At 38.7% G+C, this 25,999-nt stretch overlaps 1 protein-coding gene across 28 annotated transcripts in view; it reads right to left on the bottom strand.

Moving 5' to 3' along the window:
* Positions 1–25,999, bottom strand: part of NRXN1 (neurexin 1) — a 790,728-nt gene that overhangs the window by 502,163 nt on the left and 262,566 nt on the right. The gene's annotated exons all lie outside the window — the stretch shown is intronic.

Here is a 25,999-nt window from a genome sequence, read left to right as displayed (position 1 = left end):
TATGAACCCACTTTTTGGTCACTAATTATATAGTTCTCCAATTTTCCCCCATTTTCACTTACTTCCTTTCATGTCAGAAAAAAATGGACTCAGGATTTTTCTTTCAGGATCCTCTGCTTTCCATTTACTGAATCTGACTTCCCTATGATGCATGAATTTCCTTGCTAATTTGCCGCAAGTACTCAATGGAGACACAGGGAGCAAATAACCTCCCATGAGCTTCCTTTGATATGGAATATCTTCAGGAGAGACAGAATTTCCTCAGTGCCACTTGAAATATGCCTAATGTTTGCCTACTTCATTTGTATTTCTTCACTGGGAAATTACCCAGGAGTTTTTTAGCACTGTAAGTGTTTTTAAATATCATGCCAATCCATTTACTTGTTCCATCTCCATTTGTCCTATATAAATTATGTGACATTAATCTGTACTGATGTCCATTTAAAAATTACCTCATTAAGTTCATCTGAACTCACTAATGGAGTCTACATACACTTTCACAGGAAACTCGCTTGCTTGTTACTGGCATTTTCTATATGTACAACAAAGGTGTTACTCTTAACTGTTTTTTTCAGAATACCTCCATCTTCTCACTTCTACTGTATTCAGAATATTAGTTAAAATAAGTTTAGTTACTCCAATTATCTTGAAAGATCTCAAACTGCTATATAAACATAATGAATAAGTGCACCATTCAACATTTCCTGACCATAGCCAGCCCAAATCTGATGGGATTTTTTTTTTTTTTTCAGTTTGAGATTGTTTTCAAGTGTCAACTTAAGATTTTCCACTGTAAAGCCTTGTTCTAGCTCCTATTAAGGGCAGTGGGAGTTAGTGACAATTACATCAAACTATGAATCAGGATTAATTAGATGGAGATATGCATATTAATTGATCTAAGCGACGTAGGAAAAAAACAGCAGGATATAACAACTGAATTTTGAATGTGCATACTTTATAGAAGCATCATTGAGTGCTTTGGGCTGGAAGAGACATTTACAGGTCATCTGGCCCAACCTCCCTACAGGAGGAGGGGCATCTTTAAACAGATCAGGCTGCTCAGAGCCTCATCCAACCTGACTTTGAATGCTTCCAGAGATGAGGTCTGCACTACTTCCTTGGGCAACCTGTACTAGTGTTTCTCCACCCTCACTGTAAAAAAAAGTCTTCCTTATATCAAGTCTAAATCTACCTCACTTAGTTTAAAAACATTACTCCTTGTCCTGTCACAATAGGCCTTGCTAAAATATCTGTCCCTATCTTTCCTGTAGCCCCCCTTTCAGTACTGGAATGCTGCTATAAGGTCTCCCTGGAGCCTTCTTTTATCCATCCTAAACAAGACCAACTCTCTCAGCTGGTCCTCATACGGAAGGTGCTCCAGCCCTGAGACCATCTTTCATGGCCACCTCTGGACCTGCTCCAAGAGTTCCATGTTCCTTCTGTGCTGAGGACTCCAGAACTGAACACTGGGCTCCAGGTGAGGTCTCACCAAAGCAAAGTGGAGTGGCAGAGTCCCCTCACTCAACTTGCTGCCCACACTTCTTTCTTCAAAGCCATTAGTCAAAATATTCTAACAGGCAACCAAATATTCTACTCTTTTTTTTTTTATATCAATGTTTATCATGCCATACACCTGTATTCTGGATAAAAATAGGAGCCTTCTAATTTAAAAGAAACACCAATAGTCTAAGTACCTCAGAAAAAATCCTGAAGGCTCCTGGTGAGATATCAGCTAAACATTAGCATTCAGTAATGCAATCTGCACAGAAGAAGAACATAAAACTGAAAAATCTAGGGAGAAAGAAGGATGACAAAAATTAGAAAAGGTACAGGTATGATTACCAAGGGTGACCAAAAGACTGGAAAATATGCTGCACAGAAAAATACAAGGGATTTGGAACACTTGATTTAACAATGAGGTGGGCAACTATCACAATCCAAAAGGACCTCCATGGAGGGGAAAAATAAACTAGGTACCAGTGAACCCAAACACAAAGGAAAATAAACAGAAAATACATTAATACAAGTGTGAAGATACATAATGATAACAGGGAGGCCATTTAATCAGTAGAAATATTTCTTGTGAAATGTGGTATATTCTATATTGATTATTTTGAAAAAAATAAGTGGAAGAGCAAAACCAGTATAGTGGCTACTGCACTTGAGAAAAACTACTTCAGCTAAAATCAAGGGCTTATTTTCTACAGGAAGCCATGTTAGATTATCAATGTTCCTTGGACACTCTTTACAGCTTTGATTAATAGATGATGACAATCTTTAAGATTGAGCGTGTCAAACTCCTGGTTAAATTTAATACAGATATAAATGGGTCAACACAGCTACAGATGTCATCACACTTGCTTAATACATTAGCTGAATAAATCACTGCTGCCCACTCAAACCCCCTGAGTTCTTCTGTCAACCAGAAGACAATCTACTGCTTCATAGATGGCTTCAGTCATCAAACAATTCCATAGAATTTTGCAACCTGGAATTATGTACATAACAGTAGAAAAGAAGGCATAGAGAAGCAAGCATTACAAAGCCTGAAGGCAGGAAATAGGCTGCATCCTGCATTCTGAAAAGGCACACAATGGCATCAAGACTGTCTTGCAAACCAATAACTAGACATGGAGATTTCAAGACCAGTCTCCAGATATGTAGGTTCTAGATTCCTCACAACTATAATGCCTTCTTAAACATGAACACCTCACTTATGTACTAAAAAAGAGACTATTCTCCCTCCACTTTATTATTGAGATGCTCTTTGAATGTACTGTCATGAAAGCATTTTTGATCCTGCACTGTGGAGATCAATGGAAGCTTCTCCATTTCTTGAGTGGTGGCAGGGTCAACTCCAATAAAAATCAAGTAATGCACTACAGAAATAACATAAATAATAGAATTGAGTCTAATGGAAGTTAGATGGATGATGTAAGTCAGCTTACAACTTGTATCGATACCAATGAACTATTCCTGGGCATATACCAACACAGCCTTTGCCTGTCCTCCACTAAAGCTCGAAGTCTACCAGCCAGCAAACAAATTTTCTTGCAAAGGATTTGCTCTTGCTAATACTAGATTCTCACATTTGCAATATAAATCAATCAGTGTAAGCGTGCAGTTCTTCCAGATTTTTAAAAACGCAACAGGAGAAGCCCTCTTTGAAAACCAATCATCCTTCAATTCAGACTTTCTGGAGTTGTCTTGATTACTGTCAGTGACTCAATTGCTGAAAGGGGACAACAGTGAAGACTATTTAATACTAACATACCCGAAGTTGTGCCAAGTCCTGCATCCTAAAGATCAAATGTAGAGATACCTTCCTTAAGAAAAGTCATGGAGCTATGGGTTAGGTTTTGTTGGGGTTTTTTCCATGGATGACAAACTACATCCAGTAACCTCTTTCACATTTAAATCATAAGTGACCACACAAACGCTAACACATATAGAAACTGTTCACTCTATAGCATCACATTCCTCTGGGAGAAAGCATTGAGCAAGGACCTAAAATGGGACAAGCTAGTTGCAAATCCAGGTTTGTGCACTCATTTTTTCACTACATTAAATACATCTGTGTAATTACAAGAAATAATTATCACACAGAGCAAGAATAAATTTCTGATGCTACTGTTTTTCATCTATGTTGAAAAAGAAACCACAATCAATTACGACAAATATGTGGAGACAGGAAATAAAATAGCAATTAACAAACATAGTTAGTATAGCTCCACTCTCAATAAACCAACACAGTAGAAAGGAAATGATTGATTTTCATAGAACACCTACCTGGATGATCCCTATGACAGAGATGAGACATCTCTCTTTTTCATCTGTTTGCAGTGATATGTCTTATACCCACTGCATATTCAAAACAAATACATATATAATCAAATGTTTTTTAACCAGAACCAATATTTTTCTAGTATCTTTTTTGGTAAATAGCAGCTTGGAGAACTAGCACCAACTACTAAACTGTATCAAAGCCTTCGTCCTTTCTGGGGCATAAGAGAGTTTGGGGCATTAGATTTTGGGAGGACAGTTGGACCCGATACTCCTCTCTCCTGAAAGCCCCCCTGGAGCACTTACTGTGTCCATTTCTGGAATCCCCAACAGAAGAAGTATATAGCACTGTAGGAACAGATAAAAAAAAAACCAAAACACCAAAAAAACCCCAACAAAAAAAAACCACATTAAGATGATTAGAGGGCTGGAGAACCTCTGCTATGAGGACAGGCTGAGAGAGTTGGGGTTGTTCCGCCTGAAGAAGAGAAGGTTCTGGGGAGACCTTATAGCAGCCATCCAGTACTTGAAGGAGGCCTATAGGAAAGCTGGGGAGGGACATTTTACAAGGCTTGTAGTGACAGGATGAGGAGGAATGGCTTTAAATTGGAAGGGGGAAGACCTAGATTACACATTAGGAAGAAATTCTTCATGATGAGGGTGGTGAGGCTCTGGAACAGGTTGCCCAGGGAAGTTGTGGATGTCCTCTCCCTGGAAGTGTTCAAGGCCAGGTTGGATGGGGCCCTGAGCAGCCTGGTCTAGTGGGAGGCGCCCCTGCCCATTCCCTTTAAACCAAAACCATTCTATGATTCTATAATTTTAAATAAAACATCATAGGGTCATATTTATGCTGAATATACATATGGATCTCCTAAAAACCCCTCTGTCAAAGCTGACAAACACTTTCTCCTATGGTCTATTTTTATTATTTTTAATATGCTCTGACATTTTTCTCATCTATTGCTCTTACAATAAGTTTCATAAATTCATCAGAGAAAACCCTGGAAGATGACCTTTCCTTTCTCTTTGGTTCACATCTACCCAGTTATAAAGCATTAATCATTTCAAATTTGGCAGACTGCTAAACTAGTAAGTGAATGAACATTCCACAGGCATGATTCCACATCTCAGCTAAAAAATCAGTAGCAATAGCTTGCAGGATCATCTGTAATTTACTACTTTTGTAGCGAGAATTCAGGAAGGAAACACCAACACCACAGAAAAAAGCCAGCAATACTGAACTCCTTCCCCATGTCATATTCTTCCTCACCAAGCGTCAAATTGTTCCTCCATCCTCCTGAATGTATTATATGGAAGAGTAGCTCTGGAAAACCTGGAGGGTAGGGAAAAGAATTCCAAGCAAAAACATAAGGATGATGAATAACCTGCACAGGCCAAATATACTTCTTAACATATCTTTTTGGTACTCCAGGCCAGCACAATTTCTGCACCACCGGTAACAGCGTTCTAGCTGTGAGTCTTTGAAACTAAAGCAAGGAATGACCAACTAATGATGCATAATTAGTGTAGGTTGTGGAGGGGAATGGGTTGTCATACTTGCATAGAATGCACTTTTCCTCACTTATCTCCAAGAAATAAAGAAAAAATCATTAAGAACGTTACATCTAAGACAACAAGCAAAACTATTCATAGAACCATAAAGAGTGGAAAAGATCATAAAGTAAAACTGTCAGCCCAACAGCATCATGTCTACTAAACCATGCCTCGAAGTGCCACTTCTACATGTTGTTTTATCAAAAGATTTTGCTTAGGTTACCAAAAGAAATACGTCTAAGCTGGGAAACTCCACCTTTACAGTTTCTAAAATAAGTTTTTCATTGCCATCCAACACATGAAATAATCTTTAAGACTCTCATGATTATATAAAAGATCCTTCATCACTACACAGATGGGGAAACAGAGGCAAATTCAGCAGTTCTTCACCTGCAAAGGTCTACCTTTCCATCCCCAACAAGCTTTCTTTTAATGAAAGTTATTAGTGACATAGAAAGGGCTAATATGCCAAATATGATGTTATGTGCAGCATAGAAGACATTAAAAAGCATAATCCCTACAACCCATTTGTGTATCCAATTTGCAGCATTTGATGGGTATATAACAGCAGATAGAAATATCTGGAAGACAACTCTAATGTAGTCTAGGGAATATAAATGAGCTCTGCCTATGCAACTATAAAATCCATCTTACACAATTAGCTACCATTACACTTTGCATAAATATCTAAGGAGAGCCATATGGTCATCAGATGAAGGTGTTATTGACAAAAATGTCAGTGTAATGAAAAAGAACTGCCATGCTTTCTTCTTCTTCAGTAAGAACATGAACTCTTTAATATCTGGTGATCTTTCAGGACACGTTTGCAAATTCACTCTTCACATAAACTTATGATCAACGAAGAGCAACATCTTTAAAACATAATATGAGCCTCTACCTGCTTCCACTGCAGCAATACCACTGATTTGATAAAGCTACATCTTTCTGTCTCTCCTAAATAGACATAGAGTAAAATCAGAACTAGGCCACTTGCTGAGCAAATTATTGCCAAAGCCTAGAAGTTTGAACAGGAAAGAATTCCAATATTCTTTATTATTTCACTGTCTGCTGATAAACTTTCTTCTCCTCTATGAGTAAATTCTTTATGGTGTATGTCTTCCATTCTGAAAATGTTAAAAAGCAGAAAAATATGACAGAGGTACCTCTCTTCTTATGTTAACTTAAAAAAAGAATTACCTACCAAGAGAGAGCAGAGTTTCACTGACACAAATCTAAATTTAATTAGAAATACTGTTTGCATTCTAGCATTGCTTTTATTCTTCATTAGCTACAGATACAATTGTTATTAAAGACTTTCAGACTAGATCTTCATTTCTATTCCTTTCTATATTTAATGCTACTGAACTTCTTATCGATGGATATAGCAAATCCAATGAAGCAGGATATACACTTATTCCCCTTCCAATCAATAAAGGTGTTTTTTTCCCTTCATTTTTTATCGTGGTAAGGTTAAAATGCCTCCCTTGGAGGTACTCAAGCATAGCACACTAGTTATCCTGTCAAGTAAATACTGCTGAACAAGCTAGACACTCTTCATACTGCAACTGCACCTTAAAAGTTGCTTAAAATAGCCTGGGATTTTACTCTATTAAATATGGAAAGATGTAAAATGCACAAATACCACCATCTCTGAACATTTTACATAAAACTATCGCTGTGTAATATCCAGTCTACCTACCAAAATACTTTATCATCAAATTAATAATTAATATATCCATCTGTCATAACGCACAACCCCCAGGTAGCTCTGCACATTCAGTTTTACAGTTCAGTCCTGTGTTACCTTTCTACTCAGTCTGCTCTGTCCACTGCACTGAATCATGTCAATAAACTGAAAACAAACCAGAACATTATACTTTGTGTCTCAGGATATACTAATTCCTGTATAAGCCAACAAAATATCATGCTAGCAGGCTTTTTAAAGGATTAGTAGCATCTGTAGAGTATGGTACTAAAACACTTCCAAATTTTCTGGTGTTTTACAATAAGAAAGCATTCCATAGGCAGATTTTTATTATCATCTTTAAGGTTACTTTTAGAAAATTACTGCACAGATAGGAAAGAACAGCTGAAAAGACCATGATCTTACTAAATAAATTTACATAACTCTGAGGAAGGAGGGAGACTTCAACTATATCTTCATTCTTTTTCCTACTTCTTTAAACAAAGTATTTCTATTTGAGATTTGAGCAACCTGATCTAGCTGAAGATGTCCCTGCCCATAGCAGGGCTGTTGGGCTGGATAATCTTCATTCCCCTCTAACCAAAACCACTCTATTATTCTATCTGTACTTTTTTTTCATAGGGACTTTATGGCTTTGTGAAGTAATTGTCAGAGGTTAAATGCATACAGAAATAAAAGCTTCTTTATTAATAGTGCTCATGTTTTTCAAACCAGGAAGCCAGGAATACCACAGAAAGAGTAATTCTTGCCTACAAAACAGACTACTAAGATGACCTCCATCCCTGTAGGTGTTCAAGATCAGGCTGGATGAGGCTTTGAGAACTCTGATCCCTTCCAGCCAAAATCATTCTATAACTCTATGGTTCTATGATTTTATGACTTAGTTAAGGAATCCCACTGTTACTAAAGGACAGAACAAGCCACATGCTTATCATCAGTAAAAAAATAAAAAAAAATTAAAAATCACTAATAAGCAGCAAACACCAATGTTTACCATAGTTTATGAAAAATCTTGTAACTTCACTTGAAATTAAAATTTCTATTTTTCTTTTCTTCCCTTTCTTTTATCCGCAGTGTGACATCCAACATAGTGATAACAAAAAGAAGAAACAATAAAAGATACAAGCTGTGTTCCCACTGTGTTCTGATGTCTCACTTGACACTGAATCATAGATAGGTTTGGGCTAGAAAGGACCTTAAAGCCCACCTAGTTCCAACCTCCTGCCATGGGAAGGGACACCTTCCACTGGATCAGGTTGCTCAAAGCCCCATCCAACCTGGCCTTGAACAACTTGACATGCACCATTGTGAATCATTATTTTCTCTCAAACGCTTCTCTTTGTAAACTGGCCTCCATACAAAAGATAAAGTTTTAGTTTCAGACAGTTAACCCCCCCCCCAAATCAGCTAATTTGTGTGCCATCCCTACACCAAAGTGCTCTTTCCTAAAAAGTGATGTTTCTTTGTAAAATTATATAATTTATATTTTTGCTGATTGTTTAAATCAAAATAAGTGTTTAAAGTCACACAATATGTACTTCAAGTTGTCTGCTATAGACAAAAAATATCTATTACTTGCTATACAAAACAAAACTACCATATTCCAAGACAGATGAGATTTTAGCTAGCATCTTCATCAAATGCCTCAAGAAAACTTTATTTCAGGCAGTTCTATTCCAAGTTCTTTCTTAAGAAATAAAATTTTCAGACCTAGCATCCACGATTTACATCATTCCTAACCCTGACTAAGCTGCATGACATTAGGGTCAGCCAATATGAATTACAGATGCAGTGGTTCAGCCAAGAAGTGACCATAAGAACCACTGCATGAATTCCATCTACTATAGTCTCAGTAATATCTTAATGTCAATCTAGCTTTAGAATATTTCACGTCAAAATATTTAAATGGAAAAAGTTTCAACAGCAGTGGAAAACGAAAAGGTGGACAGAAACAAGCAACAGATAAAGACAATACCACACAAAGCAGTAAGAAATAAGAAATCAATATAGAAATAGAAGGCAAGAGAGGTTTGTAGGCAGGACTATCTTCTTGTCAAGGCTTTAGAGTATAACAAATATAGGTAAGTGTCAGAAAAAGAGGGAAGAAGAAAATACATACATAGCTCAAAAATGAGGAGAAGAAAGAGTATGCGATCAATTGGTTTCAGCAGGACTTCAAGCAGGTGCCCCAACAAGTGGCCTAGGTGCCCCTTCCACAGGTGGATAGAGGCACAGACAGTAAGACCACCACTTTTTCTGGACTCCAGCTTTTGAATTCTTGGTTCACATAATTCTAGTATCATGACAGCAACTCACCCTCCAGAAGGTGAGCTGCAGTTAAGTACCTTGCTACCACTTCCATTTGTAACCTCAAAATCCACAGATCATGTGGATAAAGAAGACCTGCTACCATGCAACTATGCTCCAGGAAGAAAATCACTATTATAAAATATTAACAGGGAAAGTACTGACAGATTTTGTCTTGTTTTGAAGAAAGCAGCATAATACAGCTGGCCTTCTGAAGGTGTTAAGTAAAAGAATCAAAAGAGTAGGAATCAACAAATAAGTTACCAGGAAAAACCTAAAGCTTCCACGTATTTGCTACATAAATAGTGTGTATATGTAGATACATATACACACATATATATCAGAAACAATATAATACCTTCAGAAGAATACATATCTGTGCTGTTTTGTCCATTCAGAAATATTAATATAAATAAGCAATATTTTTAAATACTTGGACTAAAATTTTGACATAACCTCCTCAGGAATCTGCTATAGTTCTAACTGTCAATTTTCCCTGGGACATCTGCAGGGATGTTGTATAATTAAATACTTAAAAAAAGGTTGCTTTTATCCTGAGAATTCATAAGAACACTCAGATATGCTTTGTATGCATTTGAGTATTCAACATTTAACAACAGACGCCTGAAAGAAGCCTTTCACAGCTTAAAAAAAAAAAAAAAAAATCCACCAAAAAACAAGCAAAAAGACTCAAAGAGAAACAAAATCCTTTACAGTCAGGATACTTTCTTCAATAGGGTCAGAAAGAGAAAATCAGTATAAGAAAAAAATCACCTAAAGACCTCTTCAGCTCAAGATTCAAACAGAAATTGGTGTCATTACTTGAATATATGGAACCTATCATCCCCAAATGTATTTTATTCTTGTCCTAAAGCACTCTTGCCTTCTAACATTGTCCAACAGATAAGGGGAAAGATGCTAGAAACACATGGCTTGTTCAGAAAATCAACCCTGTTTTCTACCAATACCGGATTAGAAGGCTGACGCTATTGCTGATATTAAATAAAACACCACAAACCCAAATATTTAAACAGATGCAATCTCACAGTGACATAAAAAAGCACTACACTTCAGATTATCAGAATTAAAAATACTGACACGGTGATCACAGCTGATTCTCCCTCCTTGGTTCCGGAATTTGTGTGCAAAAAGGAGTAGGACCTTTACAAAATTGGAATTTGAAGCAAATACAGACAATACAGTTTCAATACATAAAGCTAGATGAAAGGTCAAGATATTGACTACCACGTTAACTATTATTTGGGACTGTTCCCACTGAAATGTGCAGTGGGTCTAGTATCACAGAATGGCCTGGGTTGGAAGGAACCTTAAAGACCATGCAGTTCCAATTCTCCTGCCATAGGCAGAGATGATTTCCACTGGATCAGGTTGTTCAAAACCCCATCCAACCTGGTCTTAAACACCTCCAGCACCTGAGGCAGCCAGGACTTCTCTGGGCAACCTAGGCCAGTGCCTCACCACCCTCACAGGAAAACATTTCTTCCCAAGATCTAAGATAAATTTCCCCTCTTTCAGCTTAAAACTGTTCCCCCTCGTCCTATCCTGATACTCTGTGTTAAGGAGCTCCTCCCCAGCTTTCCTGTAGCCCCTTTTCGGTACTGGAAGGCTGCTCTGAGCTCTCCCTGAGCTTTCTCTTCTCCAGGTTCACAGAATCACAGAATAACCAGGTTGGAAGAGACCCACCGGATCACCGAGTCCAACCGTTCCTACCAAACACTAAACCATATCCCTCAGCACCTCGTCCACCCGTGCCTTAAACACCTCCAGGGAAGGTGACTCAACCACCTCCCTGGGCAGCCTGTTCCAGTGCCCAATGACCCTTTCTGTAAAGAATTTTTTCCTAACGTCTAGCCTAAACCTCCCCTGTCGGAGCTTGAGGCCATTCCCTCTTGTCCTGTCCCCTGTCACTTGGGAGAAGAAGCCAGCACCCTCCTCTCTACAACGTCCTTTCAGGTAGTTGTAGAGAGCAATGAGGTCACCCCTCAGCCTCCTCTTCTCCAGGCTAAACAACCCCAGCTCTCTCAGCCGCTCCTCAGAAGGCCTGTTCTCCAGCCCTTTCACCAGCTTTGTTGCTCTTCTCTGTACTCTCTCCAGAGCCTCAACATCCTTCTTGTGGTGAGGGGCCCAGAACTGAACACAGGATTCGAGGAGCGGTCTCACCAGTGCCGAGTACAGAGGGAGGATAACCTCCCTGGACCTGCTGGTCACGCCGTTTCTGATACAAGCCAAGATGCCATTGGCCTTCTTGGCCACCTGGGCACACTGCTGGCTCATATTCAGTCGGCTGTCAACCAACACCCCCAGGTCCCTCTCCTCCAGGCAGCTTTCTAGACAGACTTCTCCCAGTCTGTAGCACTGCATAGGGTTGTTGTGCCCCAAGTGCAGGACCCGGCATTTGGCCTTGTTAAACCTCATGCCATTGGACTCTGCCCAGCGGTCCAGCCTGTTCAGATCCCTTTGCAGAGCCTCCCGACCCTCCAGCAGATCGACACTTCCACCCAGCTTAGTGTCATCCACAAACTTGCTAAGGGTGCATTCGATGCCTTCATCCAGGTCATTGATGAAGACATTGAACAGGGCTGGACCCAGCACTGAGCCCTGGGGAACCCCACTTGTCACTGGCCTCCAGCTGGATTTCACACCATTTACCACCACTCTCTGGGCCCGGCCATCCAACCAGTTTTCCATCCAGGAGAGTGTGCGCCTGTCCAGCCCAGAGGCTGACAGTTTCTCAAGCAGAACGCTGTGAGAAACTGTGTCAAAGGCTTTGCTGAAGTCCAGGAAGACCACATCCACAGCCTTTCCCTCATCCAGTAGCCGGGTCACTTTGTCATAGAAGGCGATCAGGTTAGTCTGGCAAGACCTGCCTTTTGTGAACCCATGTTGACTGGGCCTGATCACCCGGTTCTCTTGCATGTGCTTCATGATAGCACTCAAGATCACCTGTTCCATGACTTTCCCTGGCACTGAGGTCAGACTGACAGGCCTGTAGTTTCCTGGGTCCTCCCTGCGGCCCTTTTTGTAGATGGGCACAACATCAGCCAGCCTCCAGTCCAGTGGGACTTCCCCAGTCTTCCAGGACTGTTGGAAGATGATGGAAAGGGGTTTGGCCAGCACATCCGCCAGCTCCTTCAGTACCCTAGGGTGAATCCCGTCCGGCCCCATAGACTTGTGACTGTCCAGTCGGGCTAGCAAGGCTCTGACCACCTCAAGGTTGAACTCCAATTCTCTCAGTCTTTTCCCATATGGGAGGTGCTCTAGCCCTCAGATCATCTTCGTGGCCCTATTGTGGACTCGGTCCAAAAGATCAGTGTCTTTCTGTATGGCTGTTCCTGTCTGTTGTTGTCATAACACAGTACATAGAACTGTCTGCATAATTCTGAGATGATGGACACCTCTTACACCATCCCCACTGTTTGGGTGTACAAAGCCCATGTCACTTTTCTTGCATTTCATTTGAGGCTTCATTTATTATTAGCTTTGAGATTCTTTGTTGGGCCATTTATTTGGCAGAAATCCAGTGGTTTTGGCTTGGCACACTCACTCTTCTATAGTAAAAAAGAACAAATAACCAGAGGCAAATGTGGGCCTGCAACACTAATATCATTGTTCTAGATCACAGCAGCACAGACAAAAATAATTCAGGCATGAAAGAAGTGAAGGCATTCATTTAACAAGACTTAAGGTGTTGATCCATTTACCCAAGGGGAGCTCAGGCTAGCTGAAACTATTTGCTAATTTAGGACAATGCTGTCTGGGAAGAAGAAATTTGCAATAAAGGAAAAAAATAGATAAACAAAGATCTTTACTTGAAATAAAGTAAATTATTACTCTTTCAAAAATATGTTTAAAATTGAGCTACTTAATGACTGTAAAAATAAAACCCCAAGAAAAAAGCCTTGGTATTTAACCTTATTTGAGTATTCAGCCTGGTGGTAGAAGATTCACAAAGTTCTATATGCATGCGTACTTAAAAATAAGAAAGATCAGTGGTGCTCAGCACTTTGCACAAGTGATTTATAATTGAATGAATATAGTTATTTATAAATCTTAAAGATCTTTATTTCTTTATCCAAGACTGAGAAAGAACTTGACAAATTCAGACTACATCAGATAGATTAGATATATATGGTTCAATTGTGGACCAAACTCCTGCAACAGGAGTAACAGAAGGCAAAACAACCTCATAGTGCTGTTGAAATAAAAATTACATTGCACAGAAATATATATATGACATCCCCATATTATGTCTAACAAAAAGATGTAAAGTAGATGAATGACATTTGATACTTTTCTTTCACTAATACTAAGTAATTTCAAGAGGATTTCCAATTACGGCTCGATATTGTGGGCAGGAGCAATTGTAATTATATTTTTATGTCAACTAAACCTGTTGAGATAATTTTATTTCCATTCAGGTTATTCTTTGTTTTGAATATTAATATTGCATTGCAGCATGAGGAATAACATTTGTAAATAGGGCTTGCTTGTGAAAAGAGCTATTACTGCTCTCCAACAGTCAGATAAAATGAGAAAAAGCACAAGACCAATAATAATTTTAGCTGTCAAGATGCATTTCACATACACAGCATTATTTCTTTTTTTATTTCATTGATGGAGAAAATGTGCCATCCCCAAAAGCAGGTGTTATAGCAGGCATCTTAAAAGGAAAACTCTCCCAGGATGTCAAGAAAGCATCATATCACCCAGAACATTTTGTATGCAACCACTTACAGGTAGCCAGGAGAGAAATAACACAAGTAGGCGAATACTGAAGCTTAATACTTACATGAAAATCAGCAGGCAAAAACCAGAACCAGTTAAGAAAGCAAGTTTCTCTGCCCTTACGGTCTTCACCATCAGTCACACATTTCCTGGTACCATTATATTAGTCTAACAAATTTGAATTCCATACAGCACCTGGCTTCAGGCTGCCCAGGGAGGTGGTGGAGTACCCAGCTCTGGAGGTGTTCAAAAAACACGTAGACACTGTACTTTGTGACATGGTCTAGCAGGCATGGTGGTGGTGGGGTAACAGTTGGACTGGCTGATCTAAGAGGCCTTTTCTAACCTTAATGATTATGATTCTCTGCAAAGAATCAGTTGGTGCTGCCTATAGTCACTCGAAAATGTGCAATAGTAATTTTATTCACCTGAAGAACTGAATTCTGTCTCCCAAATTCTGTACGTGGCACCCCAGTTTATGCCTGTGGTTTATAAGTGGCTATCATTGATCTGTTAGAAGCCAGCTTTTACTACAAAGTCTATTGATCACACTTTTCAGGAGGGTGCAGGCATGCAGAGTTTCTTAATTCCAGTCAAATGTACACATAAAGTACATAACAAGCTCTTCAAACTTGTCAGCAGATCTAAGCATCAAAACTGTGTAAGCACTCAGGAAAGCACAACTTTACAGAAATTAATTCAGCTTCCAACATCTCTAGACAGGTCCATGGATAGAAACCAGTTGACTCATGGATTTCAGGACTGCAAAGCTAGAATTTGGTAGGATTTAGGTAACTATCACATTTTTTATAGATTCGTAACAGGACTAAGACTGTTGTGAATTAAATACAAACGAAAATGTGTGTGTGAGTAAACAGAACTACCAGAATAAGGGTCAAAAGAAGAGCCTGCTTGGTTAAGAACTAACACTGTTGCTGAGAAACCGCTCGTAGAACACTATTCCCAGCTGCAAAACTGAAGAAAAGCTGTTTCTGCCAAAATGGGAATGCCTGTGCTCCCCTCAGCAGAAGATTGCAATTTGATAGAGGAGGATGGCAACACCTTTGCAGTGTATTCCATGTGCCATTCACTTTCCTGCTAGCCATACAAGGACCATTCAGACAAAACACAAGTAGGTGGCGCTGCTCATTGTTTAAGAGCTACGGAGATGGCAGTAACAAAAATCTGAAGCAGAGTCCCATTCAACCGTAACAACTGCTGACTTATAAATATGACTACAAAAAGTCAATCCCAAGACTAGCTTGCCCTCGCCAGCAAAGAGAACCCAAGGAATGTAGCGAGTACCTGGCATCCAGCATCCCCTTGGCTCTGCACTGCACACCAGAAAGCCAGGCAAGAGTACTTAAATGTTTTGATGAACAAGCTGATAACGGTGGATGAATGAATAAGTACAAGTCTGACCTGATAAAATGATTTACTAAGATATTTTACTGCAAAAAAAAATCCTCCAAGTAATTTGCCTCCTCTCAATCTCTTGCCTAGTGTGGTTTAGATACATGAACTCCTCGACTGGTTTTGACTACAAATCAGCAAAGCCTAGGGTAAGTCTACAAGAGAACTCCAGAGTTTTAAACAGAAGCTCAGTGGTTCTTCTAGGTTAACATCTCTGTATTTCACTGAAGTCAAACAGAAATCAAGACAATTAAAACAGAATAAAAGCCAATTATAATAGAAATGTAATGTGCAAAAATTCATGCTCCACAAAACATTCTGTTAATTGTATTTGGAGTTTTGATTCAGGCCCTCTCTCAATTCCTCTCTGTCTGATATATATACATGGTCTTTATATATAAGTAGATTTCTACAAGCACTCACTGTAATAAAATTAGAAACCTGATATCTACTTATTGAGTTGTGTAAGGCTTCAAATACCCTGGACAAGAGACAAAGACTGGAATCTATCATTTCTAAGGTCATTAGAACGTGAATTCTAAGATTCCCTTCCACCTCTGATATGCTTTTTATGCATTTTATATGTTTGATATGCATTTTATGCATGATATGCATTTTATGATGTTTGGAAAGGGAAGAAACATAATTTCAGAATAGTCAATGCCAGTAGATATTAAAAAAGTGGAAATTACTGGCAAACAGGAATAGCCTCATAGGAAAATCTGAAGTTATGAAAGTTTAGGGGGAAAAGCAAGCAAAATTAACTGTTATCACAAGAAAAAGCTTTGAAGAACAAGGTATGAAACTTAATTTATAAAATTTAGACTATAGAACTATTTGCACATAGTTCTTTGTCTACAAGCACAGAATTTACAGAACAAGTTAGCTTTTAAGTCCACAGCTGTAAATGCCATCAATGAGGCATCAGGCATTTTTTGTAGCACGGAAGGATTAAAGATAATCTGGTAGGATAGATCACTGTTGTCAATATAAATTTAAAGTACCACATAGTCTTTTGAGCTAAGCCTTAAATCTCACAATTTAGCAAGCTCTTACCTGCTTGTGGCTGCTAAAGTTTCTAAGTTGCCAGAGTATATTTTTACTTGGTCTGCTTACAACAGGTATTCCTTTTTCTCATTCCTATAGATGCCTCCTCCCTCTGATGTATTTTAAAAAGATTCTTTAAAATATTAACCTTATTTAATTACATTAAACCTTTAGTAGGTAGTTTTTTTGAACCTATTCTTGTTCTAAACCAAAGCAGATCCATATCCTATTTATTGTTCCATGTGAACGAATAGAGTTTAATGGTGGAATCCAACTGATGCTTGTATGTATGGTCTAATACTGTACAAGAGCATAAAAAAACAGAGCTGCAGCTTCCAGTCTTTCCAAGCCTCCACAGAGTATCCAATAAGTACCCTTAGCAAGTTTGCGGACAACACTAAGCTGGGTGGAAGTGTGGATCTGCTGGAGGGTCGGGAGGCTCTGCAAAGGGATCTGAACAGGCTGGACCGCTGGGCTGAGTCCAATGGCATGAGGTTTAACAAGGCCAAATGCCAGGTCCTGCACTTGGGGCACAACAACCCTACGCAGTGCTACAGACTAGGAGAAGTCTGTCTAGAAAGCTGCCTGGAGGAGAGGGACCTGGGGGTGTTGGTTGACAACCGACTGAATATGAGCCAGCAGTGTGCCCAGGTGGCCAAGAAGGCCAATGGCATCTTGGCTTGTATCAGAAACAGCGTGGCCAGCAGGTCCAGGGAGGTTATCCTCCCTCTGTACTCGGCACTGGTGAGACCGCTCCTTGAGAACTGTGTTCAGTTCTGGGCCCCTCACCACAAGAAGGATGTTGAGGCTCTGGAGCGAGTCCAGAGAAGAGCAACGAAGCTGGTGAGGGGGCTGGAGAGCAGGTCTTATGAGGAGCGGCTGAGAGAGCTGGGGTTGTTTAGCCTGGAGAAGAGGAGGCTGAGGGGAGACCTCAGTGCTCTCTACAACTACCTGAAAGGAGATTGTTGTAGAGAGGAGGGTGCTGGCCTCTTCTCCCAAGTGACGGGGGAAAGAACAAGAGGGAATGGCCTCAAGCTCCGCCAGGGGAGATTTAGGCTGGACATTAGGAAAAAATTCTTTACAGAAAGGGTCATTGAGCACTGGAACAGGCTGCCCAGGGAGGTGGTTGAGTCACCTTCCCTGGAGGTGTTTAAGGCACGGGTGGACGAGGTGCTAAGGGGAATAGTTTAGTGTTTGATAGGAATGGTTGGACTCGATGATCCGGTGGGTCTCTTCCAACCAGGTGGTTCTATGATTCTATGATTCTAAGTACACTGTGGTACATGCAGCCATCTGTACCTAAAAGACTATCAGAAAGCAGAGATCAAAGTTACATAGCTACTTTGATAAACGAAGGACTGACATAGGTCTTTCACAGCTCACAGAACAAGTCATCATAAGCATAAAACTGAATATATTCCACAGTAGCATTCCTTATTTTTTCCTACACTTTCCTCAGGGTTGTCCTTTTATCAGATAATTCTCATATAATCATGAAAACTTACTTTAAAAGCATCCCCCCATCCCTATCTGTCATTTGCTTTTAAACCTGTTTATGAATAAAAAACTGTTATAAATTGCCATGTTATAACTCATAAAACACAGAATGTTATCTAGCAAAACAGCATCTCAAAGCATGTTATGATTCTATTTATACAAATTGCAGAAAAGGCGTAATGCCAAAACGTGACCTTTTGAAGAAAGAAAGATAGATGAATTGAGAAATATACCCTCCCCACTTCTACATCTATGCCATATATCTTATCTAGATGAAGTACACGTTTTCCAGCTCCAAAATACACACAATTTAGTGCCTGTCTTCTCACTGCAAATTTTATCTTTCTTCTTTAAATCCTGTATCTTTAAATCCTGTGACTACTCAAAATTATGCTGACACTACATCAACAAGACCTCATTGACCTTCAGTAAAGAAGCCACTACTTGAGCAAGTATCTTTACACAGATGTCTCCATCACACTGTTGGCAAAACTTAGCATTATTATCTGCTGTCTTTTTATTCCTTTGAACATTGAAATGGTTTCTTACACATGCACACATCAGCTTCTCTGCTTATTTATTGATTTATTAATCTGCTATCCCACAATTCAGCTGTCCTGAGTCACTCAGCAAGGACCCTGAGCCCACAGATGTAAAGGTAGACGTTTGAGACATTTCCCAGGTGTCAACTTGCAACAGAGAAACACTGTGATTTAGGTATCCTCTTTCCACAGACTACAAATTTTTCATATGCAAAAGATTTGAAAGATGACAGAAAAAGTGAGAAACGAAATCAGGGAGCTACAGATTGCCAGGAAAAAAAGACAACTAATAGGAAACAAAAAGAACTAGTACAGCAGACAAGGCAAAACAGATGCAGAAATTGTCATTTTGGAGGCAGATGGAGTCTGTCAGAATTAGAACAGCTGTAGCAAGCTGATGGTACCGCATTTGCATTAGAATTCACGCATGAGTTTTCTTAAGTAGCACAGACAGTAAGGCAGTCAGTAAGCATAAAAAAAGTACTGAACTTACAAAAAGACCAAGTTCATTAGAAAAAAACAGAGCAGGTTAGAAAATTATAGAAGATAACACTTATATTCTTTTTTGAAAACATATAACGTCACTGATCTTTATTATTAAAAAAGAAAAACTTTTCCTCAAGAGAAGTAGTTGCATCAAAATTATAGGATTAATGAATAGTTAAGCCAATGAGAATTGGGGATTCTATATTGGTTTGAGGGATTCTACTCTATTGAGGGTTTCTTTTGAGAATTTGAGATTATTGAGTATTGAGAATTTTAAAATTATTTCAACATTTTAGCCTTTTCAATTAAAAACAAGACTTCATAAGATGTCCTGTTCCAGTCAGAACTTCTGGCAATTTTTGAAAAATGCTCTATTTCTGTTCAGCTTTAGACAGTTCCATTCCCCTTCCCAAAAACTGATTCTTCCTTCAAACAAAAAAGCACTAATTTTCATCAACTGGGAACCAGAATATTGTTACAATTATACATAGTCATAGAACTAAACAAAGTAGTGACATGCAAGGTACAGTAATTTAGAAAAAAAAAAAAAAGCAGAGATGTGAACATTTACTGACAGAACAGTCACTGTTTTATGACATAGTTCCAAAGGTTTAGTCCCAGTATCACTATAGATGCTGCCCTCAATTTACCCACTCCTAAATGGCTGATAAAATAGGTTGGGAATACAAATATGTTATAATCACTTGTATCTCCACCACCAATTGCCCAATGAGGCACATCTTGACCTCACCCAACAGGGTATGTTGTTTAGACTCAGGCTTTGTCTTCTTAAGATATGGGGAAGGTAAAATATAGATTTTATGTAATTTTTTTGCTTTCTGAGTGGTGATGAACAACTTGAAAAAGACTAATTTGGGCCTTGGGTCAGCACAAGAAATTTTTTACAATAAGGGTGGTGAAATACTGGCATAGGTTTCTCAGGGAGGTAATGCAGGTCTCATTGCTGGAAACAGTCAAGGTCAGGTTGGATGGGGCTCTGAGCAACCTGATCTAGTTAAAGATGTCCCTGTTCCTGCAGGGAAGGAATGGACTAGATGATCTGTAAATGTTCCTTCCAACTCAAATCATTCTACGATTCTACCAGCATTCCAGCATTCTGCACCTCACTGAGTCAGGATTTAACTTCCTGCTTTGACAGCCAAAAACAAGTAATGCAAAATTTTGGTTTTAATCTAATAAAAATTATACAAATGGTAATCAACTTCTGAGACAGCCAATAAGCTGTTAGCCTTCCATAAACAAGATAACATTAACTCCTGACTTCCTTTAGATCTGAAATATTTAATAAGCCTGCATTTATCCATTTTGACAAGACCATGTAATTCTGGTATCACCTATGAACCTACTAGCAGTCATCAAACAATGCAGGTCACAGCTACATTAAACCTACACATACCTAAATTTGGCGAAGATTTTACTCACAACCTTTGCTTACTTTAGACAGGGAGGCAACTAAGTTACCTAGTTAACAACTCTGTACTGGTGCAGACTCCCTTGGAGTACTGGATGTGGTTTTGGGCATCACAGGATAAAAAGGATATAAAGCTACTGGAGAGTGTCCAGAGGAAACCACTGAGTTGGTGAAGGATTTAGAGGGTAAGTTGTATGAGGAACAGCTAAAGTCACGTGGTCTGTTCAGCCTGGAGGAGAGGAAATCAAGAGGAGACCTCATCGCAGTTTACTGCTTCCTCACAAGGGGAGAAAGAGGAGCAGGTACTGATCTCTCTAGTGACCAATGATAGGGCCCAAGGAAGATGTGTCGGGGAGGATAAGGTTGGATAGTAGGCTGACAATATTCCAGAAGCATCTGGACAATGCCCACAGACGGTGTGAATATTGGGGCTGTCCTATACAGAGACAGGAGTTGGACTCAATGATCCTTGTGGATCCCTGCCAACTCAGGACATTCTATGATTTTATGGACTTTTTATAGTAAATCACGGTAATACTTTGCCATAAATTTTTCTAATGTTCAGTTAATGATGACACACATTGATCAAACCCCCCTTAAGATGCAGCAAGAGAGCTGTTTTATGGCAGCATTCGAAAATCTCAAATCCTCAGAGCATCACAGATTATTTACAACATGTAATAGGGTGAGAAACATCGAAATGTAATTAAAGGCTACAGTAATATAATTAAATTAGGCTGACTTTTTTTCAGTGGGGAATTGATTCTCTCCTGACTGTTTTCCTCCATTTCATCATTCCTGAAATCCAAACTACATTTTGTTCAACTTTAATGAAGATATTAAAATGAAGATAATTTGGACTTCCAAAACCATCACTACAATACATTGCTTTTCTTACAAAAGGATGAGTTGTCTAAATAGTTTCCTATTTCACAGAGGACCTCTCTTCTTCCTTACTCAAAGTTACATCTCACAGTGTTTAAAAGAAGGCCATTTAAGTTCTGTACTTAAATACGCGCAGGCAGCTCTATGGGACTTGGGATGGTCCTTCAAAGTGTTAATTTTCTTATTGCTAACTTAATCCCCTCACCAGATGCTTATGTCAGCCCCTTGTGCCTCTGTCTACCACTGTGCACATCACAGAAAATGATATCTCTCCAAAGCATAAAGGAGTTCGTACCTTCAGAGTTTAAATTGCTGTATTAAGTATCTATGCAAAGTTTTAGTGGAGTATTGGTACTTTTAGATATAATTCTCTGTATCCAGAACTAAAACACCCAATCTCCAATACATTTATTTTGTCATCATGGTTGTTACCTTCTGGTAATGCCAGAAGCCTGAAGTCATAGTGGAGTTCAGTAAAAATTAAGACAATGTCTGCACTGAGGAGTTTATAATCTGTCCCACATGCCTTTATGAGGCCAGTAAAGTGACTCTGGCAATGCCTCACAAACCATTACGTGTAGAATTAGCATCACTCTAGACTGATTTCCAATATCAGACAACTGACTTACTGCTGAAGAAACAAAGCCAAACACTTCAATCTACTGTTTTACTTGACTTTCAACTATTTGCCTGCAGGGATCACAAGAAAAGGTAGACTACCTTGAAAACGATGCCATCCTCCTCATAGAAACAACTATTTAATTTTGCAATAGGTTTCTGTACAACTGTTCCCAGTGCAGCACATGGGGGCATAAAAGGCTTAAATTGCACGTATTCATTAAAACAGCTTTTAGCAGATCATTTACAACATGGGTAAGTATATGCAGTATGTTCTTGACAATATCAATGGAAAACAGCAGAAAAAAATCTTTAAAAATGCTACATTCCTTATGGCAAGAAATGCATAATTTAAGTCCTAAAATATTCGGAATACTGTTTTTCATGAAGTCTTCTCTAAAATTGATTAGTAGAACTAAAAAAGCCCCAGCCAAACTACTAGACCCCAGAGAAATGATCCAGGACAGACAAGATGATCTTATTTCAGAGAAGATGTTATCAGAAATCCATCTCATTGACCATAACATATCTAAAACCAGATACATTGAAAAGACTATGCAAGACTCTCTCACTATAAAACAACAAATTGCTTTCATTTATAGAGGAAACTGAGTAAAATCAGTCTTAGTCATTCATTACTTATCCAAGCGGCGAAGATGGAAATGAACTAAGGCAAAAAGTTTGGGAAATGAAAAAACACGGAATACTTTGCATATGAAGGTGACAATATTAGACATGATAGGGATAAATAAAATTCTTTACAATGCTAGTTGAAAACTACTGTTATTTTTAAGATGTTTAAATAAATAAACAGGTTTTATTTAAAATGTATTAAAATTCCCATATGAAGAAAATCTTTGCATACTAGTTACAAACAACAAGGAAGAGCATTGAACTCCAAAATATAGATTTCAGATTCTCAGAAATAATTTGCTCAGGTCTCTCTGATGGCTTACTACTAGAGAAAATGATTGCAGCACGATTTTCCTGGGGAGATCCTTCAGTTTCCAAGAACAGCCTTTCAAGAAGCCCACATCCACGCACCAGGGTAAAACTTGGCTCTTAATGCTCATCTACAACCATCCATCCCTTACAATCCCATAACAGTCTTCCAAATCTGAGTTCTTCCACATTTCTACTACATGCTCCAAACTCACTCATCAACTGCCTACTTTCATTTACTGTATCTCTTTCTTCCTTGTTACATGTCCATCTTGTGCTTAATCCCATATTCCCTACTTCAGTCCTGCTCTAATGTTTGGAACTGAAAGCAAAGCTACAGATATTCCATATGCTGAGGATGGAAAGGATCGGAATTACCTTTGGTAGCTCCCTAAACAGCCATAACCCTACTGCTGTCACCACAATCTTTGTAGCTATACACCTCTAGCTTTGTTACAGGTGGCACAGTCCAGAAGACTGTGATCATATGGTTTATAACGAAAATATTCGGTAGACCTGGTAGAACCATAGATTGTTTTGCCTTGAACTTGGAAGCACTGAGCCCCCTGAACAGACACAACCTGCGATTATACAGTAAAATAAATGCAATTGAGCACTGATTTACTGTGCAGATACACAGTAGACCAACCTGCCTCTGATTCACAGTTCATGTACTGCAGAACTAGTTTGTACATAACATGCACGATACATTCTCAGATACGTGTCCTCAAATGCTACCCAGACGTACCTTCTGCATGGAAAAAAATCTGGAGGAAAATTCAGATATATGGGAGATAAAGCTTAACTGAATCTGTATGTGACTATCAGCTCTGCGTACTACAGAGTGGTAGTACAGAGGAAGACAGGCTTAATACAAAAGCCTTTTCTGTGTACCTCAATTAAGAACACATTCTAGGTGAAGTTAGGTCAGCTCTTATTGGGAAAACTTAGCGTAAGGTGTTAGACAAGTCTTTCATGTGCTGATGTACATCATAAATACATTTATTCCCAACATAACTATGTCTCTACTTGCTGCTACTGTTATAGGGTGGGGGGTGGGGATGTTTTTTGGTGATTTGGCAGGGTTTTTTAATGACGTTAATAGTGCTAGTTAAAATATTAGGTTTTTTAGAATAACATAGTAATTTAAAATTTTACTTTGGACTTTTTGACCTTAGCCTGTAAATATTTTGCTGTAGAAGTAGTGGCAAATATACACAAGTTTGCAGGATTGGGGGTTTATTTAGTTTGATTTAGCACTGAGCTGGAAAACAGCTTTTACATTGAATCTAATTGGGCATCAATTACAGATCATCAAATAGGCAAGCAGAAAGCCAAACAATAATAATAAAGGGATGCAGTTCAAGGAAGATTCTCTTAACATTCTCTATATAAGTCTTGTTCCCTTACTACCTTTTTCTTTCACGTTACTTATGACTACTGAAATGAGTTGACACCTTACAGACAATACTAAGGATAACTTTAAACCAACTTTTCAGATCACACCAATTCAGGAACGCATGGCTCAGAAGTTTTCTTCCGCATATACAATTAAATCATATAGAGAAAACATAGTATTTTTAATATGGTAACAAACATTTGAGGTTATTTGAGTGTGGGATATGAGTGTTAATTACACTTAATTCTTCGAAGCAGTTTAAAACAGAATTTGCTTAAAAATAGAAATGGAAACCTCAGGATATCTAAAAAACACACACCAGAGTTATTAATTTGTTTCTATAAGAAATTTGAAAGTAGGCCTGGAGAATGAGTGAACTAAGTTTGAAAACTAAGAGAAGCTAAGGACAGGACAAGAAGACTGTTTGGGATAAGGGGAAGAAACTGTTCTGGTTTTGTCTACTTTCTACAGAAGAGAAAAATGTGTCAAAATCTAAACCACATTATTTGCAATCTGAGAAATCATTATCATTATAAAGTTGCAGTTGATTCTTTTATTCTGCATGCTCAGTCATCTTGAATTCCTGAGCAACTGTGTAGAAAAGTCTCTGTACTAAAAACTCTTCTTTGAAATTGTACTTTGTAATGCATTGCCTCTTACCTATTTAGATTTACTGTATAATTCAGCACACACAATTTCAACACAAAGAAAAGAGTTTAAGATGCAGTCAAGGAAAGCAAATCCACAAGCTTTTCTAAATGCAAAATCAGCGCCTTTACAGTAAAATCTGCTGTCAGAAAGGATGGTTGTTAAAGTTTCAGCTTCAACATTATCTCAGCCATCAGACAAGTATATTCTACATGTGCTTTACTGACAAAAACAGGCACGGCAACAAAGCATAGTGCAAGCACATTAGTGTTCAAAACCTGAGCCTGTTCTATTTAGACATTTGTGGGGTTTAGGCAGAGCAGACATGGCAACAACATTAAGGCTCCTAAGGCTTTCCAATCCTCTGAGTATGAAAACAAACATCAACCACTGAAGCCAAACACTTTTTGAAAGTTGGCTCAGGAAAGATGAAGCCTACAACAAAGAGGATAATGAAAACAGTTTGGCAACATTTAATACAGAGCAATTAGGAAATGTTTTAACAGCTACAGCTATTCCATCATTTTAAAGAACTCTAATTCTAACAACAATCTGAGCATAGGATCCAAGAGGGAACTTTCCCATCTGCATGAAAGTACTGCCTGTCTGATCAATCTAAGAATCCCCGAAGCATTTTGTAGTAAACACACTGTTACTCCTGAATAACCTAAGGGTGCATTGTACACTTTTAAGTCTGATGTGACACAACTGCTTAGAATGGAACATACATGAGAGAATCAGCATCCTTTAGAGCCCCACGAGATGCTGGTAAACAACTTTTCTGGTTGTGACCATTGGTGATAAGACACGATTGTCAAATAATCATAGCCAAGCCAGCAGTGATCTTTCGGTATTCATGGACTACTCAACTCATAGTAGGCTGATTCATTTTCAAACACCACTTTCATGTAATGAAAAATGGATATTCAGGTTAACCATGATGACTAATATATTTGGGTTGTAATTGACATTTGTTTGGAAAGAATCAGAAGTAA

The sequence above is a fragment of the Phaenicophaeus curvirostris genome, chromosome 2 (genome assembly GCF_032191515.1).
Source record: "Phaenicophaeus curvirostris isolate KB17595 chromosome 2, BPBGC_Pcur_1.0, whole genome shotgun sequence".
Taxonomy (NCBI): domain Eukaryota; kingdom Metazoa; phylum Chordata; class Aves; order Cuculiformes; family Cuculidae; genus Phaenicophaeus; species Phaenicophaeus curvirostris.
This window is presented reverse-complemented; position numbering and strand designations above follow the sequence as displayed.